Below are 7,363 nucleotides of genomic sequence, written 5' to 3'. Positions count from 1 at the left end.
TGACTTCAGATCAGGTCATGATCTCACAGTTTGTGGGTATGAGCCCCACGTCAGGCTCTGTGCTGACAGCTCAGAGCCTGGAGCCTGTTTAGATTCTGTGTCTCCCTCTCTTTCTACCCCTCCCCCACTCGTGCTCATGCTCGTGCTTTGTCTTTCCTTCAGAAATAAAATAAGCATTAAGAAATTAAAAAGAACCAAACACGAACAGCTACTTTGGCTTTAAGTCATAGCCATTCAGAGAAGTTCCTTTCTTTGCTTCTGAAATTTCTCTTCGTAAGTCTTTCCCCTAAGTCCTCTTGGTAGAGTACTCCTGGCCACTTCTGGTTTGGTGCTGTCCAAGGTACATCAATTTTTCAATTAAATAAAAATTTTAATATGCTTCAGTTTATCTTTTGGTAGAGTTGGACTAAATGCAAGGCCCAGTCCTGGTGGGGTCAAGCCAACCCTACAAGGTCATTTGCTGGGTCAAGAATGGTTCTAGGTCAAGGGTCTTCAAATTTTTTGCTCATATGCTTTTTAATACCTTTTCCCCATAACATTATGTGGTCTTTATATATTTTGGAGTTGCCATCTAAAATGCTTCATATACATTTAAATAGCCACAAAGAAGAATGTTTAACATATAAATATTGACATTTTAAAATAAAACTGCTATATCATTTTTTAAAGGACTCCAGTGCATTCATGGTAATTTGATAATTACCAATATCCACTTTGATGAATACATGACACATTTACTTCAATAGTTGGAAATTTTACATTGTTCCCTTTTCTCTTTGAATAGCTATTTCCCAGTCATTCCCACCAATCCTAATTTAGTACTAATCCTAAAAATCTAACTTAATGATAAAATGATTGTCTTTTGTTGACCTCCCATCTTAGTTCTCTGCCAAATAGATGTAAATTGAAATCTAATTATTTTAACATCCTTGTGACCTCAAAGCTGTATTTATTTAAACTTTTTTTTTCTTTTCTGGATTGCATTCTCCTTATGATTGATCAAAACAATAATATAGCACACCTTTAGATAAAAGATGAAACTAAAATTTGATTCAAAATACTCCTCTTGTGGTGGCTCAGTCGGTTAAGCACTCTTGATTTTGGCTCAGGTCATGATCTCAGGGTGGTGATATTGAGGCCGCACTGGGTGTGAAGCCTGCTTGGGAATCTCTCCTTCTCTCATATATATATAAATATAATAAATAAATAAATATAATAAATATATAAATATTTATAAATATAATATATAATATTATACATAATATTATATATAATAAATATATAAATATATGTACATATATTTATTTTATTTTTCTTAATGAAAGATTAGATCTAAAAATTATTAGTACAGATAGATGATGCCTATGTTAGAATGAGACATAGTTCAGCATAAATTCTTTCCTCTTTGTCCTCTTTGTATAGGTAGAAAATAACAAACATTGGTCAAATAAATGGACAAGAATGAAATGAGTTGAATTTTCCCTCAATTTTTTGAATTCTCTCTGAGTTACATGCCAATGATGAGGTAATAATCTAACACATCAAAAAATTTTAATGATCTTTGAGCATATGGGATAAGATCCCTTTTTCATCCTGTAGGGTAAAAAAGAATTGCATGCTCTGCTCCTGCCCCACACTTGCACAAGTGTTAGCTACTCAACTATACAGACATTCCCTTAAATGGTCTCTGAGGTGACTGGGAAGTTTGTCCTTTGGAAATGATGCACCAAAACAAGATGGTGGAAGGCAGCTCTGTGTGGGGTGGGGAGAAAGGACACCCCTCCCCCACATTTACAGTCACGTTTTCAGGCAGATCAATTTTAGGGAAGAGCACTTATGGAAATTGAGGATCTGAAAATAGATTACCTTAAGATGATTACGTGTCCATGTAGTTCTCGGAAAGTCTTCCATTTCCTCTAGGAGTATACATACTGCTGTGCAAAGATTGTTCCCATAGGTTTTCTATTTGAAGTGGGTGGAGATTAGTCAGAAAATAAGACCTAAATCTCTAAAATTGTTAATATAGACATTATTCCACCTTGACCTGGTGTGCTGTTTTAGGCCATAAAAATAATAGCTATAATCTATTTAGCATATATATGGCTTTGCAGATTCTCTCTGAGCGTGTCTATCTCATACTGGGATATTTAGTCTTCTGCTGAGTGTGAAATGAATTCAGAGCTTGAGTTGTCTGATGAACTGGTGGGGGCCCTGAGCCAGTGAAATCTGCATATTAACATTGATGTCACATTATTTATCTCCATAGACCAGTGAGGCCTGAGGACATCTGAATCACACTCACAACCATTCTGCAAGAGGGTGTTACCTTTCTTTCAGATAAAAAAGCAGAAGCTCAGAGAAGTCAGATTACTTGCCCATAAGCCCACAGCAAGTAAGTATTAGATTTGGCATTTGGATTTCTAACATCATAGAAGACAATCTTAGAAGACCCTCTGAGGTTTGAGTCTGAGACTCACCAGTTGGGAGATTGCTTCATGCTGATTTGACCACAACACCTCTCCTACTACAGCCAAGCAAAGAGATTACAAACACGTTAGGGAGTTCTGAATTTCAGTTTTACAAGCCAGGAAAGACAGAGCTGCAAAACAACTGATCTGAGGTCACCACCTGACAATCACAGTAACAGTAACTTATAAAGTACTAATTGTACTTTATACATTTTAGGAGTAGTACAACATAGCGGCTAAGAATACGAATCTGGACATATTGCTAATGTTCAAACCTCAGATGCACCATTAACAAACTTGGTGACCTTGGATAAAGTATGTAACTTTTCTGTGTCTCAGTTTTCTTATTTTGAAATGTAGGCATAATGATAGTACTGGCTTCATAAGATATTATGGAAATTAAATAAAGCAGGGCAGGTAAAGTGTGTGGAAGAGTGTCAGGATGACACATAGAAAGTACTCAATAAATATAAGCAACTGTTAGGAAAAATGTTGGAAGACCCTAAAAAAATTACATTTTAAAAATTGTGGTAAAATATCCATATAAAATTTACTACTTTAGTTGTGTTTAAGTATACAGTTCAGTGGCATTAAGTACATTCACATTGTTATGCAACCCTCACCACTATCCATCCCCAGAACTTTTTCATCTTTCCAAACTGAAACTCTGTCCATGAAATGATAGCTCCCCATTCGCAACCACCATTCTACTTTCTGTTTCTGTGTATTTGCCTATTCAGTATGTATCCTTTTGTGGCTGGCTTATTTCCCTCAGCATCATGTCTTTAAGGCTCATCCATGTCATAACATGTGTCAGAATTTCTTCTCTTTTTAAGGTTGAATAATATTCCATTTTACATTTATATATTATATATACATTTTTATCCATTTATCCATCAGAGGGCATTTGAGTTGTTTCCGCCTTTTGGGTATTGTGAATAATGCTGCTATGAACATGGGTATAGAAATATCTGTTCAAAAAAAAAAAATCAAAAAAAAAAAAAAAGAAATATCTGTTCAAACCCCTGCTTTGGATTTTTTTCAGATGTATACCCATAAATGGAATTGTGTGGATCACATGGTAATTCAGTGTTTAACTTTCCATTGAATGGTCATATTATTTTCCATTGTGGCTACATCATTTTACATTCCCATCAACAAAGCACAAGTGTTTCAGTTTCTCCATATCTTCACCAATATTTTTTTGGGTTTTGGTTTTGGTTTATGAAAATCACTATAATGGGTGTAAAATTGTATTGCATCATGGTTTTTGATTTGTATTTACCTAATGATTACTGATGTTGAACATCTTTTCATGTGTTTTTTTGTCATTTATATTTCCTCTTTGACCCATTATTTGTCTGAGTGTGTTGTTTAATTTATATAAATTTGTGAATTTTCCAGTTTTCTTTCTGTTATTAATATTTTTTAAAAAATGTTTAATGTTTATTTATTCTTGAGAGAGACGGAGTATGAGTGGGGGAGAGGCAGAGAGAGGCAGACACAGAGTCTGAAGCAGGCTCCAGGCTCTGAGCTGTCAGCACAGAGACTGACAGGGGGCATGAACCCATGAACCATGAGATCATGACCTGAGTTGAAATTGGACACTTAACCAACTGAGCCACCCAGGTGCCCCTCTGTTATTAATTTATAATTATATCCCACTATAGGCTAGAATATTCTTTGAATGATATTTATATTTTTAAGTCTATTGGGAATTAATTTGTAGCCTAACATATGGTAAGTCCTAGAGAATGTCCCATGTGCACTTGATTAAGAATGTGTATTCCTTTGTTGGGTAGAGTGTTCTGTACATGTCCATTAGATCTAGTTGGCTTATTGTGCTGTTCAAGCCCTCTATTCTATTTCCTTATTTGTCTTCTCTCTTGGTTGTTCTATCCAGTATTGTGAGTAGGATATTATTGTAGAGCTATTTCTCCTTTCAGTTCTGTCAATTTTTGCTTCATGTGTTTTGATGGTTTGTTATTAAATGCATAAATGTTTACAGTTGTTATATCTTCTTGCTGTGCTAAACCTTCCTTTAATATATAATGTCCTTCTGGGGTTGCTGGGTGGCTCAGTTGGTTAAGCATCCTACTCTTGATTTCAGCTTAGGTCATGATCTCACTGTTTGTGGGATCGAGCCCCACGTCAGGCTCTGCACTGACAGCACAGAGCTTGCTTGGGATTCTATCTCTCCTTCTCTCTCTCTCTCTCCCTTCTGATTCTTCTCTCTCTCTCTCTCTCAAAAAAATATATAATGTCCTTCTGTATTTCTCATAACCTTGTTTGATTTAGTCTATTCTGTCTGATGTTAGTATAGCCCATTCCTGCTCTTTTATTACCTATTTCCATAGAATTATTTTCCCATGCTTTCACTTTCAACCTATTTGCATATATGAATATAAAGTGAGTCTCTTATAGACAACATATAGTGGGGTCATGTTTTTTCAATCCATTCTAAAAATCCAACCAATCTCATCTTTTGGTTGGAGAGTTTAATCCATTTATATTTAAAGTAATTACTGATTTGTCCCTCATTTCTTGCATTACCATTTTTTGTGTGTGCTTAGTAATTTTTTATATTAAAGCATTTTAATTCCCTTCTCATTTCCTTCTGTGTATGTTTATAACTATCTTTGTGTGTGCCTGTGGCTACCACGGTAATTGCATTTAACATCTTAAAATTATAACACTCTGATTTGAACTTATACCAGCTTAATTCAATAACATAATAAAAATATATATAGCTATATAGCTCTGACTCTATTTCAGTTGTTGATGTCACAAAATTGCATATTCATACATTTTATGCATTTCTGTCCAAAAACCAGACCAACCATAGTCTCTTAAGTCATGTAGAAAACAAAAGTGGAGCTACAAACCAAAGTTACAGAAATCATAGCTTTTATAATTGTCCATATATTCTTTTACCTGAGACCTTTATCTCTTTATACAGTTTTGAGAACATCTAGTGTCCTTCAACCTGCAGAACTCCCTTTATCATTTTTTTTTGAGGGCAGGTCTAGAGATTATGAATTCTCTCAGCTTTAAGTTATCTGGGAATATCTTAACTCCTCTCGTTTTTTGGAGGACAGTTTTGCTGGATATAGAATTCTTGGTTGACAGTTTTTCTTTCCTTCAACCCTCACTGTCTTCTGGCCTTCAAGATTTCTGATGAAAAATCTACTGATAATATTACTGTGGATCCTTTGGATGTGATGAGTTGCTTCTCTCTTGCTGATTTCAAGATCTTCTCTTTCTCTTTTGTTTTTGAAAGTCTGATTGTAATGTACCTCCATGTGGGTCTCTTTGAGTTTATCTTATTTGGAGTTTATTGTGCTTCTTGGATGTTTATATTCACATTTTTCATCAAATTTTGAAGTTTTAAAAAATTTTTCATATAAACTTCTGCCTCTCTTTTCTCTCTTTGCTCTCCAGGACTACCACAGTGTGTATGTTCATCAGCTTGATGGTGTCCCATAGGCTCTGTTCACTTTCTTCAGTCTTTTCTTTTTGTCTCTCAGATTCAGTAACTTCAACTGTCCTATCTTCAAGTTCATTGATTCTCTTATTCTGCCAAATCTGTTCCTGAATCACTCTAGTACATTTTTTATTTTAGTTATTGTAGTTTTCAGTTCCAAAATTTCATTTTGGTTTCTTTTCAATGTTTTTTATCTATTGGTATTTCATTTTGTTTACATGCCATATTATTGATTTTGTCCATGTGTTCTCTTAGCTCTTCAAGCATTTTGAAGACAGTTTTTAGAGTTTTTGTCCAGTAAATCCAAAATCTGATCTTTCTCAGGGACAGTTTCTGTTCATTTTTTTCCTTTGAATGGTTCATACTTTTCTGTTTTTTTTTTTTGTTGTTGTTGTTTGTTTGCCTTGTGATTTATTGTTTTTACTGTTGTTGAAAATGGGACACTTGAGTCTTACACTGTGGTAATTCTGAAGATTCAATTCTTTCCTCTTTGTTGTTGTAGGGTGTCTCTTTGCCATTGATATAAGCCTGAGGTGTAAACTTAAGGTCTTTTCAGGTTTCCTGAGTTTATGTTATATGTTGTTGCTTTGAATATCCTGGTCCTTAAATGTCTGTCTCTCAAAAGGGAGAAAAAGTGAAAAATGATGGGAAATGGTATTCTAGCCCTTTAAATTCCCAGGGAGTCAATTCAGCAAGAGGAGGAGGGGCTTGAAACAATGGTTGCCCACCTATATGTCTAAACCTCCATAGTCAGAAGTAGCAAGCAGTGATCGGAGCACAGATTCCAGTTACTTGGAGAATAAGGTCTTTAGTGTCTGATACGGCTCTCACAAGCTATGTGTGAGCTGTTCCTGGAATGTGGACAGAGATGTTTGTCATGGGGCTGGAGGTTGGAGAATGAGTAGCTGCTACTTTTCTAAGAGCTGCAATTGACTGAAATGAATTATGGTTTACTGTCCAAGCCTCCCCCTGGAAGCTGCAAACTTTCAGTAGTCTCTTGATATGGACTGAATTATGTTCTCCCAAAATGCTTATGTTGAAGTCCTTTTTAATTGTCTTTGGAGGTAGAGTCTTTAGGGAAGTAATTAAGATTAAAAGAGGTTAAAAGTGGCCCTAATCCAAAGGGACTGGTGTTCCTCCAGCAAGAGAAAGAGATACCAGACCAATCTCCCTGTCTCTCTTTCTCTCTTTCCCTCTTTTCCCACTGTCCTTCTCTGTAAGCACCCAAGAGGCCATGTGGTAACACAGAAAGAAGACAGCCATCTACTAACCAGGAAGAGAAGTCTCACCAGAAACCAAACATAATGTCACCTGGATTTGGGGTTTCTAGTTTCTATATCTGTGAGAAAATAATTTTCTGTTGTTTAAATCACCAAATCTGTGGTATTCTGTTATGGCAACCGAAACTGAC

This window comes from Hyaena hyaena, unplaced genomic scaffold, assembly GCF_003009895.1.
Source record: "Hyaena hyaena isolate Hyena2069 unplaced genomic scaffold, ASM300989v1 scaffold_1222, whole genome shotgun sequence".
Classification (NCBI taxonomy): Eukaryota; Metazoa; Chordata; class Mammalia; order Carnivora; family Hyaenidae; genus Hyaena; species Hyaena hyaena.
This window is presented reverse-complemented; position numbering follows the sequence as displayed.